Genomic DNA, 22,997 nt, shown 5'->3' on the forward strand with positions numbered 1-22,997 from the left:
ACACCAGACGGCGTCTGCGCCGACGTGCTGCATGGCGTGGAGGTTGCCTGCGCGGCAAGCTGCCTCGCCAATCTTGTCGGCGAGATTCGCCTCTTCGACGAGCCCGCGTCTGATGCGGGCACCGATGGCCCCAAGAGCCGCCTCGTGAGCCTCCTTGATCAGCTCCACGTCGCCAGCGAGCCTGCTGCTGACTTGGAGTCGGTTGGCTCCACCAACCCGATGTTGGTCTACTCCGACACGGTGTCGCTTGATGCGTTCCCCTCCAACGTGGTGGTCTACGACGAGCCGCTTCCTTGCGCGGACAGCGGCGGCAGCACCGTCATGGAGGTGCTCGTCATCAGCCATGGCGAGCACTCTGGCGGAGGTGGCCAGGATCCGTTGCAGGCGGCGATGCAAGACCTGGCCGTGCATATCCCAGAAGACGCCGACGCTGAGACGATGGAAGAACGCCGCGTCCAACTCGTCGAGAGCGCCAACCGGCTGGCCAGCATGAGACGCCTTTCGGAGGCCAACCAGCAGGAGATGGACCGTGCTGTCAGCGGCACGCCGGCTCCTTGTGGGCCTACCCGCATTGGCTTGGTCCGACAGCGTGGCGCGACCATCGCCAACATGTTCGGGACAGATCGTCCCGTATACGCCACACCTGCAGAGAACATATGAGCTGCCCAGGCGGAAGCAGACGAGCTAGACAAGCTCGAGGGCGACGAGCGTCGCCACATGACGGAGCGAGTCCAGCAGGTCCTCGACGCGACTGCTGAGCAGCAAGATGCCGGGTGCCGCACTGAAGTGCCCAACCGGTGAAACGATGACCCGCCTCCTCGCCGAGATCAAGGCGCGACATCCCGAACGCCGACTGGTGGCATCCGTGATAGAAGAGACAAAGAGCCGGCTGCCAGCTGCAGCCGGACTCACATCACCATCGAGCGCAACCAAGACGGCCGCCCGAGAGCAGTGCGGCGGCGAGACGACTGTCTGCCTCCTCCTCCCCGCAGGGAGAGGCGCATTTCCCCGCCGCCTGTTGATCACCCATAACTCGGCGACCACCTTGGCCGCCGAGAAGGAATCGGAGAAAACGATGCCCGCCATCGGATTGATCGCCTCAATCGATCCTTGGCACTAGAAGAAGAAGATGAGCTGGGTCCGCCTTGTTTTGGCCCCCACATCCGAGATGAGCCCTTCCCCAAAGGGTTCACTCTCCCGAGAGATACACCCAAGTACACCGGCTCCATGAAGCCGGAGGACTCGCTGGTCGACTACTCCACAGCCGTCAGCATCGCCAACGGCAACAAGCGCGTTGCCATGAAGTACGTTCCGCTCATGCTCCAGGGCACGGCCCGGACATGGCTGAATAGCCTGAAGCCCCGCAGCATCAATAGCTGAGTTGATTTTACTAAAGCATTTGTCCACAACTTCACCAGCACGTACAAGCGGCCGCCCAAGCCTCGCCATCTCTTCTTATGCGTCCAAGGCCCCAACGAGTCGACTCGCGACTATCTCACGCGCTGGGCCGAGTTGCGCAACTCTTGCGAGGGCGTGCACGAGGTGCATGCCATTGAGTACTTCACTGCCGGGTGCCGAGAGGGCACCCTCCTCAAGCACAAGCTTCTCTGCGATGAGCCGGCGACCCTCGACGAACTGCTAATCATAGCAGACAAGTACGCTGCGGCCGACTGCTCCATGAAGGCGGAGATTCAGGTTAATGTGTCGGGCAAGGTGGCCCCTCAAGCACCTCGGACCCTGGTTTGTGAGGCCAGTCGGCGACAACAACCGAACGGCAACAAGCGCAAGGCCATGCAGCCGGCTTCCATGAGCCGGCAGGTGGCAACAATCGAAGATCAGAAGCCAGAAGGGCGGCCTCCTCCCAAACGCCAGAAGGGAGGCAAGCCCAACTGGCTGCCCGCCTTCTCGTACGAGCAGACTCTCGATGCACCCTGCAAGTTCCACAGCGGTGCGAAGCCGTCCAATCACACCACTCGGAAGTGCCACTGGCTCACCAGGATCGCCAAGGGTGACGACTCCAGCCCCCGGGACTAAGATGCTGATGTTGGTGTACTCGGCGATTGCCGCCTCCCGCTTGACAAGATCACCCTCCACTGCCACCAGCTCCTCCTGGGCTTCCTGTCGAAACATGGTCAACTGGGCTAGATTTAGCCCAGGGTACCACGCCTTGACAAACTCCAAGGCCCAGTGTGCTCCGGCCCGGGCCGAGGAGCCCTTCCACGCCTCAAGGCGGCCGGCCGCCACCTCCAGCCAGTCGGCAGTCCGGCTGGGTGTGCGGAGAGCCGGTATGTCTGGCCACAGGGTGGCGATCTCCTAGGCGCCGACACGCTGAAGGCGGCGCAACATCTGATGAGTCGGCCGAAGACGAGCCTGGATGCTGAGAAGCTGCTCGCGAAGAGTGAGGGGGGCGTCGGCGGCGATCTCCTCACCTTCTGCCCTCCGTCCTTCGCGATCGGCCTCAATAGCCTGGTTGGCAGCACCAAAGTGACCTGGGAAGAAGTCTGCTTGGACAAAAAAAGCAAAGAGTCAGATCAGAAACAAGAAGTCGGCTTGATCAGAAGCCGACGGCTTGAAGAAAGAGTAAAAAGGTAGTTTACCGTCGACCATGTCTTCAATCTCGCCATAGCCGGTTGTCAGCATTGCCTCCTTGTCGGTCCAGGCAGAGCGCTCGATCTCGAACTCAGCAAGGAGACCTGCCTCCTTGTCCTCCACCTCCTTCTGGGCCTTCTTGAGAAGCTCTGCCTACTCCGCCAGTTGCGTGACCAGCTGGTCACGCTCCTCGGCCAGCTTGTTGCAGTCCGCCTCCTTGGCATGCAGCACGGTGTTGGCTTCGCCCAGCTGCTGCTGTAGGGTGGCGTTGGCCTCTGCAAAGGTAGAAGAAGGGAAGGACATCAACAATCAACAAAGAGAGATGTGGTTGCCAGGAAGATCTGGCCCGACTACTCAACAGTTGGCCCGAATCTCGGGGACTATAGCCCGCTGGTGCACCAGCGCGCCCCCGCGGAGAAAGAAGTTATCAAATATCAATGGAGAAGAAGAGCAGTTGCCAGGAAGATCCGGCCCGACTGCTCAGCAGTCGGCCCGAATCTCGGGGACTACAGCCCGCGGGTGCGCCAAAGTGGCCCCGCACAGAAAAAAAGACTTACTCTGGCTCTCTGAGAAGTCGAAGGCCCGTTGATCCATCTCCTGAACTTTGGAGTCGAAGGCGGCTGTACAGAGGTTATGATAATCCTGCAGCAAAGATATCAGACAATATTAGTACTCGGAGCTTGCCAATTAAAGTTCCGAGCGCCTGCTCAGTAGCCGGCCTGAAACTCGGGGACTACACCCAGTGGGTGCGCTGGCACACCCCCACGAAGCAATACAAGAATTAAAAACAAAGAAGCAAGAAGCATACCCGAATGGCAGCGCTTGAGTGCGTCGGCTTCAGCGTGGAGCTTGGCCTGGACGTCCAGGATTGCCTTGTTCAAAGGGCCTGTCCCGCCTCCCCGCACCCACTCGGTGGGCGCGGCGCTGGTCGCCTCGGCGTCCGGGATCGAAGAGCTCGTGGCACCGCTCTCCAGTGGGCGTGGTGCCGAGGCCGCTTTTGCAAATCGGTGGCACGAGGGTGTGCGGTCCTCAGGAGTTGGGCCTATCACCAGCTTGTCTCCGGCTGGTGGCACCGGCAGGTCGGCCGGCTGTTTGTCTCGTGCCTCCTCAGAGGGTGGTGACGGGGGCATGATTACGTCCAGCATGGCGACGTCGCCGCCGTCCCTCTCCATGATCGGGTGCTCGTCGCCAGCTCCCCCAGTTGGCGCCATGAACTCTGGTGGCGGCGGCGCGGAGTTCAAGGGAGTGACGAATATCGCCGACTGGCGGCGTGCGGCTTCCTCGGCCTGTTTTTTCGCCGCCGCGGCCTCTGCCTTGTTGGCCTCCATCTTCTCCAGGCGGGCGGCTTCCTGCTCCTCACGCACCTCCCGGGCGTTTCGCTCTGTCGCCTCCCGGAGGTCGGCGGCCAGATCTTTTCACCGGGTGGTGGTGGAAGTCTCCGCCGACCCCACGATCGAGGCGGCGGCCGACTTCTCGAGAGAGAGCGGAGCCCTAAAATCTAGAAAATAAAACAAAGGAAGTTTAGAAAGAATCAATGAGAAAGAAGAACACAAGGGAAAGATACTTATGCCGACACCATAGGAGGTGCCTTTGGGAGCTTCTGGTACTTGGTCACCTTCGATGCAGCCTCTTTCCGCCTGGTCATGGCGGTTGGACTCTTGGCCTTCTTCGGCGCGCTGCCGAACAAGATGGTGCCTTGCTTACACTTACGCGTGCCGCCTCGGGCAGTCGGCTCGATGGAGGGGCCCGCATCCGCCCTACCGGCACCCCATGCAGTGCACGACTCTTCTTCCTCTTCATCATCATCAGGCCAGGTCTCGATGCCGCATTCTTCGGAGCCGCCTGCTTCGTAGATGCTGCCTGTCGCGGTGTCCTCCAAGGCGCCTACCCCCAAGTCAAGGTCATCCACGTCGCTCACTACCCGGTCCAGTTGGTAGTCGCCACCCGCCCCTATGATGGCGGCCGTCGCGTCCGACATATAGATCTGTTTCGGATGATGAGAGGTCGGCTGATCAAGACCAAGATCAAGACTAAGATGAGTATCAGAAAGAAAGAATTGGAAAACTTACCGCAGGCGGTGGGTCGGCGCGAGAATACGGTCGCTTGCCGAAGCTCCAAGACCCCGCCAGCTTGAAGCCGGAGATCTCGTTCACCAAGTTCGCGACCTCGGCAGCCGGCATCTCCTTGGTGCTCAGCCGGCATAGGTCGCGATGCCCGCTCATCCAGCTGATCAGGTGCGACCGGCCTTGGAGCGGTAGAACCCGGCGCTCGACGAAGGCGACCAGCAAGTCGGACGCCTTGAGGCCTTCGGTCTCGGTCAGCACCCGGAGCCGTTGGATGGCAGCGGCGCTGTCTGCTGATACCGGCTTCGGCTTGTAGCCCCAGCTGGCCCGAGGCTTAGCAGGCGGGCCGGCTACATAAGCCGGCGGATTGATGAAATCGATGGCCGGGTCCACATTCTCCACATAGAAGTAGGATTGTTGCCACATCTTGACCGACTGTGGCAGCTTGATGGTGGGGAAGGCGTTCGTCGGCGACGGTCGGCGAACCGCGACGAAGGCGCCGCACTGGGCAGCCACCTCCCGGACGGAGGTGCCAGCTTGGTGTAGAAGAAAACTCCCCACAGCTCGATGGTGGGGAGGATGCCGAGGTAGCCTTCGCACATCGTGACGAAGGCGGCCAGGAGCATCACGGTGTTGGGCGTGGTGTGATGGGACTGGAGGTGACAGAATTCGAGAAACAAATGGAGGAAGCCGCTCACCGGCAGGTCGAAGCCGCGGATGAAGTGCAAGCGGAAGACAACCCGCTCGCCCTCTCCCGATGTCGGCGAGATCTCCCTCTCCGGCGGCACGCGTGCCTTCACATAGCCCACGTCAGGAAGACGCCGCGTCTCGCGGAGGAAAGTGATGTGGTCCTCATTGACGTTGGACCCGTCCCAGTCTCCTCCTGGCTCGCGCGCCATAGAGAGCTAGACGAAGAAAGGGCGTGGCGAGGGAGCCGAGAATGGAGTGGAGCAAAGAGGGCTCGGGCGGACGAGCTCGACGGAGATGAACTACGGCAGCGCTTCGGTGTGGCTCGGGGGCGCTGCGGCGAGAGGAAGAAGGAGGCAAGAACGGGGTGGAGGGGTGCGCGTACTCCGCCTCTCCCTCTCCTCCCCTACTTGTAGCCTGTGGGCTATGAAGCTGAGGGGGCGGGCGTGGGATCGTGGGATTAACTGCGCCCACGACCCCACGTCCCCACCTTTATCGCATGAGTTACTACGCGCAGTAACTCCACGGGGAAATGCAACCGCCCGCCTCGGCCGCAGCGGATCCGCTCGCGCGCCGAGGCCCGGTGGTGGTGGGCCCAGCCTGCAGACGTGTCCCATCGCGTGTGTGGGCTTGCAGGCTGGCCCGACTGGCTGGCACCACATGGCGCGCCCATGACGGGCGGCGGGCCGAGAAGCTTAGCTAGCACGCCACCTGGTTCCCACCGTTGCATTCGAAATTCCAGAAAGTTCCGACTGGACATGACCGACTCCTGCCAACTGGCTTCCCGGGAGTCGGATGAAGCTTCCGTCAGAGCACCCGTGGAAGGAAACTGTTGATGCTCCTCGGCTCCTCAGCCATGGAACGTCACCTGCTTCGGGGACTACTGTCGGAATAATGAGCCACCGGTAGCCTAACTCGAGCCCCAGAGCCTTTCAAGACATCGGGGCCGGTTGTACCCCTCAAGACGTCAAGATAGAGCTCCGCCTTCTGGCGGCTGGCTGGCCGAACGACCGATTGCCGGAAGGCATCCTTGCTCGGGAAGGCGGCTCCAAGACATGCCGACTCCTAGTAGGTGGCCTCCAGAGAGGCCGGCTCCTAGAAGTTGGCCCACGGCACCCTCAAAGTTTGTGCCCCAATTAAGAAGACAAGACAGGGTGTGGCTGCAGTATGGCCCATCCCCCGTATCCAGGGCATGGCCACAGTGCACCGTACAGGCGGAGATCTCCGCCCGGCACGTCACTGTTGCCACTCCGCCCCTGACATCATTCCTGACAGGCGAAGCCCTGTTCCCACGACCGCTTGTCGATACGGCCAGAAGACGGCGGGCACTGCCGATCAGCGAGAGCCCAGAAGATGGCGGGTGCCTCACCAGTCGAACCCGAGGGAGGCCGGCTCCCAGCAGTCAGCATGTTCCTTCCTCAGGGCCCCACCCACCATTAACCAGATAAGACGCGGGGTGGCTACAGTGATCTCCTGCCAGGTGGCAGGACTGTAGCCACGCTCCCCTGACCAAGCAAGCGTCATTAGCATCACAGCAATAGTAATCCGCAGCCGACAAGACCCGTGAGCGACGGAGGCGGCCTGTCGGCTCCGTACCAGACCAGCCGGCGGGGCCCACCAGGCGGCGGGCACCAGCAGTCAACGGAGAAGCCGGCAACCAGGGGGACTGACAGCCGGGTCCTACACCCGGCCAGATTACCATTGTACCCATGGGGGTAGGCCTATATAAACCCCCCAGGGCACCCATGCAAAGGGTTGGAACCTGTTAGAATTAGACTTACACCTAGGGGGAGTGGAGAGCAGGCCTTGCCTTCTTCTACCTCTAGCATACAGCTCGAGGAGCACCATTGTACTCACTAGTGCCTTAGTGATCATGCGGAGACCCCACAGAGCAGGACTAAGGGTGTTATATCCTAGGAGAGCCCCGAACCTGGGTAAAGTGCGCCGGCGTTCTTGTCTACGCCTTATCCCATTTCCAGGCACCGGTGATGTTCTACTCGCTCCCACCATGATATGCCATCCATTGGCATATGTCGCACCCAACCCCTGACACAATGAGTAATAGGAACAACATCATTTGGGAGGGATACATTTTTACCTTTGCTTCTCTGTCTTTTCTTTTTCTTCTTGACATCATGTGTGGGTTTAACCCTCTTTTTTGAGCTCCTTATTAATGAGATTGGTTGAATAGAAGGCTCCTCCTCGTAACCTGATTCATCATAAGAAATGATAGGAGGATATTGGGAAGCCTCTTCCCTTTCATTAGTATTCTCTTCATCCTCTATTTGTTTTCTTTTCTTTATGTAATTGGCAATATAAGGATTTTCAATGCAATTCACCGCACAATACATAAAAAATTCTTGTAGATCAATATCGAGGAATTTCTCAAGGTTATATTCTGGAATATGCTTAGTTATACGTTTCATTTCTTCATAACCCAAAAGCAAACTAAGTTCATTATGATGTGCAAGAGAAATCAAATCATCACAATTTTTGGACACGATACGATCATGAAACAATTTGCATTTGAGATTTAAATGACCATGTTCATTGCAAAGTTCACAAGTATGGTGAAGAAATTTTAAATTTTCAGCACAAACATCTAGCCTCTCTTGCAACCATTTAGTTTCCAAATACTTATGCCTCTTGCAAAATCTATTTTCCCTAATTGGTGTGTACTTGCAGGCTCTATATATTCCACAAAAGTTGACATGCTTATAATAGATATTTTCATCATGACTAGTGCAATCATTATTAGTACTATGGATATTCAAGGAGTTCATACTAACAACATTGCAATCATGCTCATCATTCAAAGATTTAGTGCCAAACATTTTATGGACTTCTTCTTCTAGCACTTGAGCACAATTTTCCTTTCCATCATTCTCACAAAAAATATTAAAAAGATGAAGCTTATGAGGCAAACTCAATTCCATTATTTTGTAATTTTCTTTTATAAACTAAACTAGTGATAAAACAAGAAACTAAAAGATTCGATTGCAAGATCTAAAGATATACCTTCAAGCGCTAACCTCCCCGGCAACGGCACCAGAAAAGAGCTTGATGTCTACCACACAACCTTCTTCTTGTAGACGTTGTTGGGCCTCTAAGTGCAGAGGTTTGTAGGACAGTAGCAAATTTCCCTCAAGTGGATGACCTAAGGTTTATCAATCCGTGGGATGCATAGGATGAAGATGGTCTCTCTCAAGCAACCCTGCAACCAAATAACAAAGAGTCTCTTGTGTCCCCAACACACCCGATACAATGGTAAATTGTATAGGTGCACTAGTTCGGTGAAGAGATGGTGATACAAATGCAATATGGATGATAGATATAGGTTTTTGTAATCTGAAAATATAAAAACAGCAAGGTAACTAATGATAAAAGTGAGATAAAACGGTATTGCAATGCGTGGAAACAAGGCCTAGGGTTCATACTTTCACTAGTGCAAGTTCTCTCAACAATAATAACATAATTGGATCGTATAACTATCCCTCAACATGCAACAAAGAGTCACTCCAAAGTCACTAATAGCAGAGAACAAATGAAGAGATTATGTTAGGGTATGAAACCACCTCAAAGTTATTCTTTAGGATCGATCTATTCAAGAGTTCTTACTAGAATAACACCTTAAGACACAAATCAACCAAAACCCTAATGTCACCTAGATACTCCAATGTCACCTCAAGTATCCGTGGGTATGATTATACGATATGCATCACACAATCTCAGATTCATCTATTCAACCAACACAAAGAACTTCAAAGAGTGTCCCAAAGTTTCTACTGGAGAGTCAAGACGAAAAAGTGTGCCAACCCCTATGCATAAGTTCACGAGCGGAACCCGCAAGTTGATCACCAAAACATACATCAAGTGGATCACGTGAATATCCCAATGTCACCACAGATAAGCACATGCAAGACATACATCAAGTGTTCTCAAATCCTTAAAGACTCAATCCGGTAAGATAACTTCAAAGGGAAAACTCAATCCATTACAAGAGAGTAGAGAGGGAGAAACATCATAAGATCTAACTATAATAGAAAAGCTTGCGATACATCAAGATTGTACCACCTCAAGAACACGAGAGAGAGAGAGATCAAACACATAGCTGCTGGTACATAACCTCAACCCCGAGGGTGAACTACTCCCTCCTCGTCATGGAGAGCGTCGGGATGATGAAGATGGCCACCGGAGAGGGATTCCCCCTCCGGCAAGGTGCCGAAACGGGCTAGATTGGTTTTCGGTGGCTATAGAGGCTTCTGGCGGCGGAACTCCCGATCTATTCTGTTCCTTGATGTTTTTAGGGTATATGGACATATATAGGCGAAAGAAATCGGTCAGGGGAGCCACGAGGGGCCCACGAGGGTGGGGGGTGCGCCCAGGGGGGCAGGCGCGCCTCCCTACCTCGTGGCCACCTCGAAGACTCCCTGACGTCTACTCCAACTCTCCTGGATTGCTTCCGTTCGAAAAATAACTCTCCCGGAGGTTTCATTTCGTTTGGACTCCGTTTGATATTCCTTTTCTTTGAAACACTGAAATAGGCAAGAAAACAACAATTTGGGCTGGGCCTCCGGTTAATAGGTTAGTCCCAAAAGTAATATAAAAGTGTAAAATAAAGCCCATTAACATCCAAAACAGATAATTTAATAGCATGGAACAATCAAATATTATAGATACGTTGGAGACGTATCAACCCTCACAACTTTTACACCGTTTATCCAAATCCAACGAAACCAACGCTCACTTCTTCGTTATGATCTCATCTATCCAGATAATCTACTAGAACATGTTTTTGAAAGTTTAACTTTGAATTCAAACATATTTGGATTTGAACTTCTTTTGTTCATAACTCGAGTTTTATAACTCCGATTTAATTGATTATTTTTGCTAATCGAAGCTCTTGACCTAAACTTTATGATAAGGGAAAATTCACTTAATTTTGGTACTGTTAGATATTGTTTTATGTTGCAAGAGTTATTTGCTTGTTTTTGAAGTTTTCCGAGATCTTTTCTTCGATTATTTTGCATGATTGCTTATGTGTGGTTACTATTGCTTGCTTATGATAGATTGACCGGAGTGTGACGAGTAGAACTATTAGGAGTTATGAATGCAAATCATCTTCATCAACAGTACAAGGCAAGTTCACACTTTGATCATACTTTTCATACCCAGTTTTTATGCGTTAGTTTCAACACTCAAACATTGCATGAGTAGGATTTGATAACATGTGGGTATTGTGAAGTAGTTGATGAGGTAGGAACCTTGTCGTGGGTTTGTCACGGCAGATGTCCTCGTGAAAGGACTTAGTCATGGATCCATTGCTATGGGTTAGCTTAAAGGGGTTAAACCGGACAAGGGACACGAGGGATTTTATACTAGTTTGGCCCCTTCAATGAAGGTAAAAGCCTACGTCTAGTTGTGATTGGTATTGTTGCGGTTTCGATGACCAGGGAGCAAAACCGCTTTGCTCGGCTCTCGAGTTGTTGTCTGTTGTCCCTAAACCGCTGACGGGTCGTCCCTTTATATACATAGGTTGACGCCCGCCGGTTTATAGAGTCCCGAGGCCGGATCATAAATGTGTCCGGCTCGGTCTCTATTCCCTCTAACTTATAATACAAGTTACATGAAAGAGTTGGTTTACATCTACAGGCCTTAACTCGCCTTTGGGCCTTGGGCCTTCGTAAAGCGCCACCATCCTCACGTCTTCATGGGCTTTTATATTCATGGAGTTAACCCGGCCACTCCTAGCCGGTTTACCTCCAGTAGTCATGTCCCCAACAAACCTATTGTCTTTTATTCAAACCCTGGGAGTTTCTATGTTTGCTTATACTGCTATGCTATGCTCGTAGACGTGGATTGGTTTGAGAGAATTCATGAAATTCGTGAGAGTAATATTATCTAAGGGGAACTTAAGGTGGCTATTTTAATACATATCTGGGTGGATAGGTTAGGGCATCCTGGAGCAGCCAGTGGTTTGCCCAGGCACCTGGAGAACCCAGTGCTTGTCCAAGGGGATCCCGGAGTACCTGTGTGATCACCCTATGGAATGCCACCCAAGCTCAAAGGGATCATAAGATTATTTATGCTAGAAACTTCCGTGTGCGGCCACCAGCCATTATGGGCTCTGGCATAGTTGAGTAAGTTGTGGGAATCCTTTCCATGATAGGCTAGCAGATGTAGGGGATTGTAGGTGTACCGACATATCTATCGGTTAAGGGGTCCTCCTCGGAAAGACTATGTCTCGGTCATCCATTTCTCAAACATCATGCAGTGCGAGAAATACAATGAATGAGATCGTGTCTTGTGGGGAGAAGTGCGCAAACCTCTACAGCATGTACAAACTAATCATGATTAGCCGTGTCCGGGGTTATGACATCTTGACTATCTCGTATTTGAATTATTGTTTGATCTCATCACTCTACCTAATTAACTTGATTGGGTTGTTGACTATTAATTTGGGATTGAGATGGGGTTACCATTCTCAATGTTTACAACCAACTTTGTAGTTAAATAAAATATATTCCTTTGTTGTAGGGGAAAACTACCTAGGGATTAGTCGAACTACAGACTTAGGGATTCCTCCCTCCAGCGTATATGGTTCCCGTCCGAGCCGGGCTCGCCACCTACAATGGCGGGGAGCAAGCGGAGAGCTTCCCCAGCCCCTCTAATGGGGAGCGGGTGTGCCTTGTTCCCTACTTATTAAGGGGACTCTGATTTCCAATTCATCCATTCCTCCACAGGCTCCTGAAGTTTTACGGCCTCCAACTGCATAATTTCACCCCTGCTTCCATATTACATGTTGTCGGCTACGTTGCCCTTTCCGAGTTATTCCTGGGCTGTGAGGCTCATTTTAAGCTGTGGAAGAGGTTATTTGCCTCGTCCCTCGCACGCAGAAGGGGTCACTTTATCAAGTGGGCGGAGCCGAAATATGGCGCATCGCCGAAACCGGATACCTATCCGGTACTCCGAAGAAGACGTCCGAAGACTGGCCTTCGGAATGGTTTTATATGGAGGACGTCCCTCTTCCGGACCCTGTTCGGCGGGGTCTTCCTGAGTTCAACAATGCTCCTCTGAAGAAACGCCGAAGCTGGTGGCCACGGAGCCCCCAGGAGGAAGACAACGGAGAAGTCCTTTACCTGATGAACCGGATTAAAGCGCTGGCTCAATCAGGATTGACAGTAATCGAAGTTATGTCAATATGCATAATGCCGGGAGTGCAGCTGCTTCAATATCAAGGGCACCCCCTGTCGTGTTTTAACGGGGAAGATGATGCCACCCGTTGCGGACGTAAGGGACCGGACTCCGCTGCTGCTTTAGCAAAAATTCTGTCCGAATTGTTCAAGGGAGAGGAAGAGGAGTTCATCCGCACCAAGCCACGGGATGGATTCTCCATGTACAACCCTCCAAGCTGGGTGAGTTATAACTCCTTACTCCCATTTTCCCGCATTTTTTGTCGTGGGTACTTACCTTGCCATTTTACGGCAGGAACTGCGAAAAGCTGTAAGGGAGGTTAACAGCCCATCTCCACAACCAGAGGACCCTGACCGGGCCCTCGGTCCCGCACTCGAAGAAGATCCGGACATATTCATGGAGCTGATAGACAGGCAGTTCTATCAATTGAGCTGTGATGACGCCATGGTGGCCATTACAGCCGACTATCCCAGACTGCTCCCTGCATCGCACGTAAGAAAAACCAAAATCCCAACTCCAAAAACTAGGATCCCCTTTTAGACACTTCACCTACCATATACATATGGTGTTTTACAAGGAAGGCATTCGGGATGCCATGCCGAACCCGCAGCAACTCGCCAACAAGAGGCACTAAGGCCGGGTAGGCCAAAGAGGAAGGCGGTCAGGACAGAGACACCGGCGCAGAGGTATGACAAAAAACCCCGCTCTGTGGTTGTCGTCTTTCTCAAAATGTAATGACGTCCATGTTTCTTTAATAGAAAAAACACTTGCCGGAATATGTCCGGAGAGGATGCCGATCATGCTTCCACCAGTCGGGCTCCAGGGCCGGACATAGAGGCGGAAGCCGACATGGGGCGGACGCCGGATACTCCTCCTACAGAGGATGCGGATAGACTGTCCGCTACAAATTCAGAAGTGGAGAGCGCCATGAATCATAGGCGTCGGTGGGCCGTACTCCGTGACGCTTTCTTCTCACCAGAGGAATTTGATGCCTTCAATTCTGGAGACGTGTACCTCCGTGCTGCTCAAAATGGTCTAGCCAGAGCCACAGACCAGTATGTAAGGGATGTACGGGTAAGTAAATCTGACGATTATATGTATCAGTAGCCCCTGAGACTTGAAATAGTTGGCGCAGCTGATTTAAGGATCAATATTTGTGCAGGTTCTTACTAAGAAGAATACCCAATTGTCTCAAGAGCTGGACGAGTGCAAGGCCCAGCTGGAAGCCGCTGTTGCCGCATTGAAGGAGTCCACAAAGGGTCCCCCTGGTAACTCTTTTGTCTATTCCAAAGAATATCAGTACCAGGTAGTATGCGGCGTACATGCACACCTAACAATAGATGTTGTAGGTGGCCCCGGAGTGAATCTGGAGACCGTGGAGGCGGATACGGCATGTGATGATCGACAGCGAAACGCTGGCGAGCGCGTGCTGACGCGAGTCAGGCAGGAGAAAAATGATCTCCAAGATGCCAATATCTAGCTAGGCGTGGAGCTGAAGGATGTCCAAGCCTAGCTTGCGGACTCCGTGAAGGAGAATAAACGGCTTCAGCGCGGCATTTTTAGTAAGTGCTTGAACGAACTTTTTTAAAGGAGTTTGGCGAAGAAGCCTGCTAATAGTGTTATATCTGCAGGTATGCTGACGGGTCGTCCCACGGAAGAGATGCCTGGGTCCACGGGTGATCTTCTGTCGGAGCTCTCACAACTGCACGAACAAGTTCGGCAGGTGATGCAGAGTATTGCCCGAGCCTTGTGGTCATCCGCGTCCTCGCCAGGAGGCATGGGGGAGCTTATAGAGAAGCTGAAGGGAGCACGGCGGCGCTTCCGGTTATGGAAGATATCGGCATGTCGACAGGGTGCACGGGAAGCCTGGGCTATGGTGAAGACACGATACACCAAGGCTGACACAAACCACATGGCCGAGGTCTGACCTGTGGGGCCTGATGGGAATGAAATCCCTATCAGTTTAGTGTATGATCAAGTAGAGTTAGACGCAAAGTATTCCCAACAGGATTGTAGGCTAGACAGCCTGTTGGATGGTATAGAAGAAGAATTTAATCAGTCTTAGTGACTGTGTACTTCAAGTGACATATGTAATGTCCCTAGCCGGATTGTAAATCATTTGTCATGGCAGACCTTTTCGCTTCGACCTCTGGACACGATAGTCTGGAGTGAATCCGAATACCCACTCGGTTATATAAAAACCAGGGTATGCATGGAAACCAGGCATAGGGGTCATAAGTGCTTGAACAGACAAGTACCGAACTAGCTATGTTATATTACATGGGTAGTAAGAAACATCTTCCAGGGAGAATAGTTCTGTTAAGGGTTCCTTTCCCTGGGTACGCATGCCCTAATGTGCATGTCTGGGCTGGGAGTCGCAGGTTAAAAACATCTAGGGGCATGTAGTAATTTAAATGAAAATCATCTTTTATTCACCGACCGAATATTCCCTTAAGAACGCTAGCTTTCGGCTTCACCCAGTCTGAGGTACACATCCGGCTGACCCGGCAGTAACAATCGCAGAGGTGCTCCCCTTATGCCCTAGCCGAATTAACGGGAACGTAGGGCATAAACACAAGAGCCAGGCAACCCAGCTTGGCCAAAAGTTAAGTCATATCGATGCATATAATGGTGAAAAAGGTACATGCGGAAGGATGACACATGTGCGGGGCATGAAGCCCGGAAAAATAATTAGATTAAGCTTCTGATTAGGAAGCCCCCAGGTATATTGAGCGCGGTTACCACGTCAAGATTGTGTAACCAAGACACAGGTTTAGCCCTTTAGGGCTTTGAAGATAAAAGAGAGAAAGAAAGAGGAAAAAACAGATGTGCAAAAAATTCATGGAGGTAAGGAGACGAACATAGAGTCTGGCGCTGGGCGTAGAATCTTCGTAGTCTGGCTGCGTTCCATGGGTTTGGCTCGAGTCGATTATTCGATGCATCCCGCAGACGGCACGCTCCGTCGGTCAGAACTTGGTCGATAATGAAGGGACCTTCCCATTTGGGCTTGAGCTTGTTCTTTTTCTTCTCCGGCAGGCGCGTGCCACGACCGGTTTTCCGGGTAATAAATTTCCAGAAGAGACCGTCGTGCTCATCAGCCCCAGGATTACTGTTAGCTGATGAGGCTCCAACTTGATACAGAAATTCCAAGCAGAAGACAAAATATGTAGTACAAGGCCATTCTGGCCTGTGAGTACAACAAATGGTTTCTAGTGGTTGATGGCGGAAGCGGTCTGTGGATCATCAGTGTCTATGGGACTCCAATTCCCACAGGAACAGCTGACCAGGTTAACTCCTATCTTCGCGAGGCTGCTATCTCCATTGAGTGGGTTCCGGGGCTGGCATCGCGTCGCTCCTCTCCGTGCATGAAAATCTGGCCAAGACAATAGCCAGGGACAAGCCAGTGAGTACTTTGAATGTACTCGCAAACATTATGAACACAGGTATAATATAACAATGATGTGCTAAAAATATTTTATGCTCATGACGTCAGTCACAATAGATAAATGAAACTCTGATGCGTGCAAGCAAGCTATTTATAAAATTGCAATAACATGGTAGTATAAAAACTTATGAAACAAATAATCAAGTAATGCCACAGTCGGGCGTCTGAGCGACGCCACATAGAGGGCTTTAAAAGAAATGCCACAGTCGGGCGTCTGAGCGACGCCACATAGAGGGCTTTAAAAGAAATGCCACAGTCGGGCGTCTGAGCGACACCACATAATGGGCTTTAAAAGAAATGCCACAGTCGGGCGTCTGAGCGACACCACATAAAGGGCTTTAAAAGAAATGCCACAGTCGGGCGTCTGAGCGACACCACATAAAGGGCTTTAAAAGAAATGCCACAGTCGGCGTCTGAGCGACACCACATAAAGGGCTTTAAAAGAAATGCCACAGTCGGGCGTCTGAGCGACACCACATAAAGGGCTTTAAAAGAAATGCCACAGTCGGGCGTCTGAGCGACACCACATAAAGGGCTTTAAAAGAAATGCCACAGTCGAGCGTCTGAGCGACACCACATAAAGGGCTTTAAAAGAAATGCCACAGTCGGCGTCTGAGCGACACCACATAAAGGGCTTTAAAAGAAATGCCACAGTCGGGCGTTTGAGCGACACCACATAAAGGGCTTTAAAAGAAATAATCAAAATGAATATCCCGGAGGTAGAACCATCCCAGAGATACTCGATAATAACAATAATATCACGGGTTAGTCAACAATAATAATAATCATAGTTATCACAAGTCACAAGTAGTAAATTCCATTTCTGGTTAACAGTTTCACCACCGAAGACCGACACTAAGACCGACACCTGACCCATCCCAGACTGCAATCCTAAACCATGGACACGGCTATTCGAATAGGTTTATTCTCTGCAGAGGGTGTACTCTTTACCCACGAGTAACGGATTTCTTTAGTCCATCGGGACTAATTCCGTCTACGGTCTTTTTGTTGAAAACACACCTAACTTGCACACACCAGCTTATCACACACGTGTCTGGAATCACCCACGACACCTGTTAAGCAAACTCTAAGTGGGGAGGCTACAACCTCGCGTAGCATGGGATCAAATTTATATCGCGCGCTCTAAGGGGTGGCCTCCCCTCTCGGTCCCAACCGGAAACACCCATGCCCCCGGACCAGGTGGCCTGCCTACCAGTTACAACCAGTATCTTCCACCATGGCCTCTCTGTACGGTGTGTGCTAGAAAGAGGTTGACAACTTACTGAACCGTACTCTACTTGCTGTAGAGACGAGTGGTAGTACGAAACAAGTATGGGGGTTACTGGAACAAGACTCGATCTACGGTCGACTCAGGAGGTTCAAGTATTCCCTGCATGATTAGTATAACAAATATATTTCATCAAACAGAGTCACCACTCATATCACCTCACCATGCCATACCAGACAGAACCGTCCCGACGAAGACCGGCGACAAACTCATACCTACCCAAGGCAGAGGTTTTCCCGGGTTCCTGCCGGTATGCATGTAAATCTCATGAGGGTGATTATCATCACAAGTGTGTCCATTACCAACAACATGGAAATCAGTAACATGCACCCATGCATATGATCATATCACATGAAATAACAAGTCCTTCGAAATGCGGTGGAGTTATAAGTGCATCAATGATCACTCCAAAATTATTATGCCAGGGTTCAGAATGCTTGCCTTCAATGTGTGGAAAGGCAGGGTGCTCTCCAAGCTTTTGAAAGTTTTCTCCTCTCTCCCAAAAATCCTATTTGAAAATATCTTTGAATTAACACATATTTCAAAAACAGAACCAAAAAGTTGTTTGAAAAATTCTCAAATAAATCTTAAAATAAACTAGATCAAATTTGAAGAAGGTAGGAAAAAGAATCGACTCATTTGGACTTATATTTAAAAAGTTAGAGCTAGTCAAAGTTTTGGTCAAACATCTGTTTTAAAAAAAAAGAAAAAGAAAACGTTTCGGAGGGGAATACGCTTTCGGAGCGGGGAAAGCGTACTAGGGATAATACGCCTTCACTTAATCTCACGTGGACAGCGCGGGGTGTCGCTGACAGTGGGCCCGCCTGGCCCACTGGTCATGTTTGACCAGTCGCCGTGCGTCGTCTCCCTCCTCTGTCCGAGCGGAGCGGGGCTCCGGCGATCGTCGCCGGCGTTTGGCTGCTCCTCGCGGGCTCCAGAGGGTGGGGATGGATCCGCATGGCTGGGGCGGTTCTCCCGGTGGTCGAGGGGTTGCTGGGGAAGGAGTAAATCACCGGCGGCGAGCTCCGCGGCGGAGGGAAGCTTCGGTGGCAAAGTGATTTGTTGGCGGCGACGGCTCCCGATCAAAATTAAGTAGGGGGTTGGGTTCACAGGGGAATGAGGAAGTTCTTGGTGGAGAGAACGGAGAGGGGGAGGTACTGGGGGTGCCGGATTGGCTGGGGCGGTGGCGGCGGCAGGAGTTGCCGGAGATGATGAAGAAGACCTCCCCGGGTCGAATGCGAGGCGGGGGAGCGCCATGGGGGTAGCATGAGGTCGCGTGCGTGCTCAGAGGGGCTCGGGGTGTCCATTTATAGCACGCCGAGGTCGGTTCCGCGGCGGTGGGGATAAGCTCTCCGGCGAACCGCCTCTCTATAGCTAGGGCGACGTGGCGGCGACGAACGCTAGCGGACACCCGTGTGGATGAGCTCGGGCTGTGCCGGGGCCAGGTGGCGAGCCGGGGTGGCTTGGGCGGTGCTGAACTGAGCAGGGGCTGTCGGGCGGCGGCGGCGGCTAGCTCTTGGCCTGCCGGGCGCGGCGGGGGCTGCTTGGCGCGTTGCTGCGAGGAGGGGAGCGCGTGGCGTGGTTCTGCAGAGCGGGCCAAAGCCGTGGGGGCCATGCGTGTCGGCTCGGCCGCGTGGCTGCAATACGCGCGCTCTGGGCGCGTCCAGTGCACGCACACCAGATGTTCGACACAATGCCGCGGCATGCTACAGGTCGCAGGTGAGGATGGTGTTTACCAGATCAAGGTTAGGAGCAACGGGGAGTCTAGTGGACATGCTGGTTTGATCAGAGGTGCAAGGTCACAGTGCAATGCCAAAACTCATGTCAAAACTGGTCATGCTCTCCAGGTGTTTGACAAAATGCCAAGGGCACTTAGGCATTTCTTGGAGTGGCTAAAATCTCCAGATCAGTGTCTCTGTGGATGAAAGAGAGAGTGGTGATGTTAGTTGGACAAAAGAAGAAACTTGTTAGTGCAAGTTTTACAAAACTTCAATTCTGGACAGGAAATAAATGACATTATTCCATGAACCAAAAATGATCCAAAAGGTGCATGCTCTTGGACTTAAGGGTTTAACATGGGGGACTACAAGTAGGAGAAATAGTTAAGGGTATAGGAGCAACTAAAAAGGTGGCTGCTGTACAAATCCTCAAGTTGGTCTAGAATAGAGATGAGGTTGAAACACTCAAATTTTTCAAAGAACAATTTTAGGTTTTTGCACAAAGAGGGACAACAGGCTCCTACTGACCTCCCTTAATTTTGGTAGAAGTTTTAAAGAAATATTTAAATAGGCTGCTGTGTAAAATTGCTCACTAGACCAGAGAACAAAATTGAGAGTAGGGCTCAAAATATTTCATGAATGAAATATATTTTTGCATAAAAGTGATTTAAAAACATCACATGACATCTCCAAATTTTTTGGGAATTTTAAGTGAATCTATCAAATGGTTGTAGTTCAAATATGGTCAATTAACCTTGAAAACCATTTTCAAGAAAATAAAGATCAAGCAACTTAATTATTTAATTAGTTCTACTGATAAAAGGAAAGTTTTTCTTGAGAGGTTAAATAAGTCCAATAACATTTTTGAAAAGTTTTCTTTTTGGAAAACTCATCATAACAGGGAAGGAAATGATTTAAAATCAAAATGGAGCTCAGAAATCCAAAGTTTAAATCCTGGCAAAAAATTTAATTTAATAAAACAAGGCCAAATTTTTGGGGTGTCACAATACTATCCCCCTTAGGAAAAATCTCGTCCTCGAGATTTGCTAAAAGCGGTGTTAAGAGAATATTTACGCAATAAAGATGTAGCTACAGTGAGAGGGCAATAAGTGGTGAAAAACCACCGTGTGAAAACTGGTGCTGCGTGGAAAAGTCTGCGGTCCGAGACAAAAACGGGTGATTTCTACGCTGGATAAAAATTTAGAATAACTCCTAAATTTAGATATACGCTGGTCGTACCCGAGAGCACAGTGCTCCCTCTGGCTGACAGGTGGGACCGGGGTCCACTGTCAGTCTCCTCTTCTTCTCCCTCTGGACCTATCTTCCTCCTCTCTCCCGCGCGCTTTCTCCACCGGTGACGCCTAGTGTGTAGGGCATCTAGGTCGTACCGTGGTAGTGCGCGGCGTGCTAGCTGCTGGTGCAGCGTGCACTCACCTCGCAGGCCAGCGCGTTGTCGGCACTGCTCGCGGATTCGACTCCGAACACCGGCGATCGGCGACGAGCGGCGTTGGTGGACTTCGCCCACCATACACCGAGCTCGAGTTATAAAAACGGCCGGGGTGCCTCTCTCTTCTTCCTCACACCTGGCCTCACTTCTCCTCCTCCTTATTTCTCCATTACTGCTTACAGAAGCTCGGTCGAGGCTCTAATGGCAGAGGCGATGCCGGACTGGTTTGTGATCCTGATATGCGGAGGGCTGGCGACACTGCTGGGGCTCTCTGTGCTCCTGTGCGCGATGATCTTCGACGAGTATCGCGATGCTGCGGCTCGGGTGTTGGTTCTCCGCGGTGGTGGTGATCATGAGGAGTAGATGGAGTGTGTCGGGTGCTAACTGTTGTTAGGGGTGATTAGCTGGATGTAACACCGTTGCAAAATTTTGCAAACAGTGTATGTGTCCGAATGATTATGGTTGTGAGTCTGCTCGTGGTGCTGAGTGAAATTAAATAATCCACGCCGTGAGAAAGTGTAGATGTAGCAACTCAGGGGAAAAGAAAATCCCACTCCAGTGTTTTGCGAGGGAAAAACAGTTAATTTAAAGGAGCATAAACCACAACAAAACTACACACATGAGCAGAAACCAAATAATTAACTTGCCGTACAAACTCAGGGTATCACGCATAAGTCACATACATAAATAAATGCTGCAAGGAACAAGTACAATAGTGACGTCTAAAATGAAAACGGTAACTGGACGGGGTCCTGATAAAATGTCTCTGGTAAAGGAATACACTCCTCTTCTATTGGAGGAAGTGGATTGACCAGTCGATGTATGCGTCTCTCCGGGTCGGGTCTCAGTGGTCTGCCGATGGCAACCTGAGGATTTAAATCTGTGAGGCTCTGGAGATAATCCATCACTCGCTGGTTTAAATGCTCTTGAGCAATGATGTACTAGATAAGGTTGGACAGAACTGGGTCTCTCTCAATACGCCCACCGGGAAAAGACGTTACTTCTCCGGGTGCTGCACGACTCGGAAAGTAATAATATCCTCGTTCGCGGGCATAGGGTACTGCGGATCGAAGACGAGCAATCGCTTCTTTCGCAGCAGCCTCTATGGCCAAGTGTGGGGTTGGCATAGATTTCCCCACGAAGGAAACTTCTATTGGATCTTGGTTGGGGTCTACAGGAGGAATGTGTACTGCTGCCCAATATTCCGAGGTGGATGGGGTGATCCTTGATTTGAACAGCTCGTACTGGGGTGGCTGGGTAGAACCCATGGTACTGCGGGTAAAATCCCACAATAATTTGACAAAACTACCTGGGGTTGCATCTGGGGTTCTCAGATGAATGCTGGGGTTCGGCATGACAGGAAGAAGCGTGAGTGTTGTGCGCAAAGTGAGGTTTGCTGGGTAAGGTCACAAGGTGGCCTTTATATAGCAATGGAGCTGGATCGTTTTACCGTGGTGAATGGTAATAAATTTGCCAGCTTGGATCCAAAGGTCAGGTCAGTGTCAGAGATACACATATCTCATAAAGAGACGTGTTACTGTGGTTGCCGTCGGGTTGGTTTTGGGTAGTTGTGCCCGAAAAAAAAAATATGCAGCTATGCGTTGACCAAACATGCAAGGCTACTATCAACACAGAGGCACAAAGACAGGCTGCGTTAATATACGCGGTCGCATGATTACAAAGCGAGGATACATTGAAACTTGGTACTACTCATACGGCTCAGTCTACTTCGTTTATGTCTAAACGGGCGTGCCTGGTGGATGCCGAGGCTTCTCCACGTGTCTCTCTGCCGGGATTAGTCGGAGATGGCGGAGGAACTGCAGGGTCGGGGTAGTGAGAATGACCATCACGGGGATTGTTGGCCACAACCCCGTTGGAGTGTGCTCCCAAAATGCGACGAAGCACTTCTGGGGTTATCGCAGCACCTTGGCCGATGGCTGGGGCAGATCTCGGGGTCTCGATCGGTTGTCCAAACAGCACGACTGGGTTGTCGGTGTTGGGCTCGTTTCCTTCTCTCGCCGGGGCTCAACGAACCAACTCTCCACGAGCTACGATTAGATCAATAGTGATCTGGTCGAACAGTGCCTCTAGTGCACTTACATAGCGCACTAGGTGCAACAATGCGGGGTCCGTCTCGTGGTCTCCATTGGCGACTTGGGGTGGTCTACCATACCCTTCTCGTCTGGGGTAGTAGTGGAATGAGCGACAGTTAACTCTGGGCGATAAGTGCCTGAGATGAACTATAGCCTCTCGAGCGGCTAGCTGGATGGCTTGTGGCTCAAAGGAAGTTGTTCTTCCGGTGAACCGGTAGGGGCGCTCGGGTGCTAGACTCCTACCGTAAATGTGCACAGTGGCCCAGAATTGGCGGTCTTCACCGCTCATGGGTCCTTGATACACAACATATTCTGGTGGCTCCTCTAACGCGTAGGCACGACGGGTGAGGTTTGCGAGGATGGTCACAAAACCTCCAAGGTTGGTTGCTGTGGTTTCGTTGTGCACTATAGGTCCAGGCATTGTGGCTCGGTTTGGGGGGTAGCGGCTGTGCTGTGCTGGGTTGCGGCTAGCG

This window comes from Triticum aestivum, chromosome 2A (assembly GCF_018294505.1).
Source record: "Triticum aestivum cultivar Chinese Spring chromosome 2A, IWGSC CS RefSeq v2.1, whole genome shotgun sequence".
Lineage (NCBI taxonomy): Eukaryota > Viridiplantae > Streptophyta > Magnoliopsida > Poales > Poaceae > Triticum > Triticum aestivum.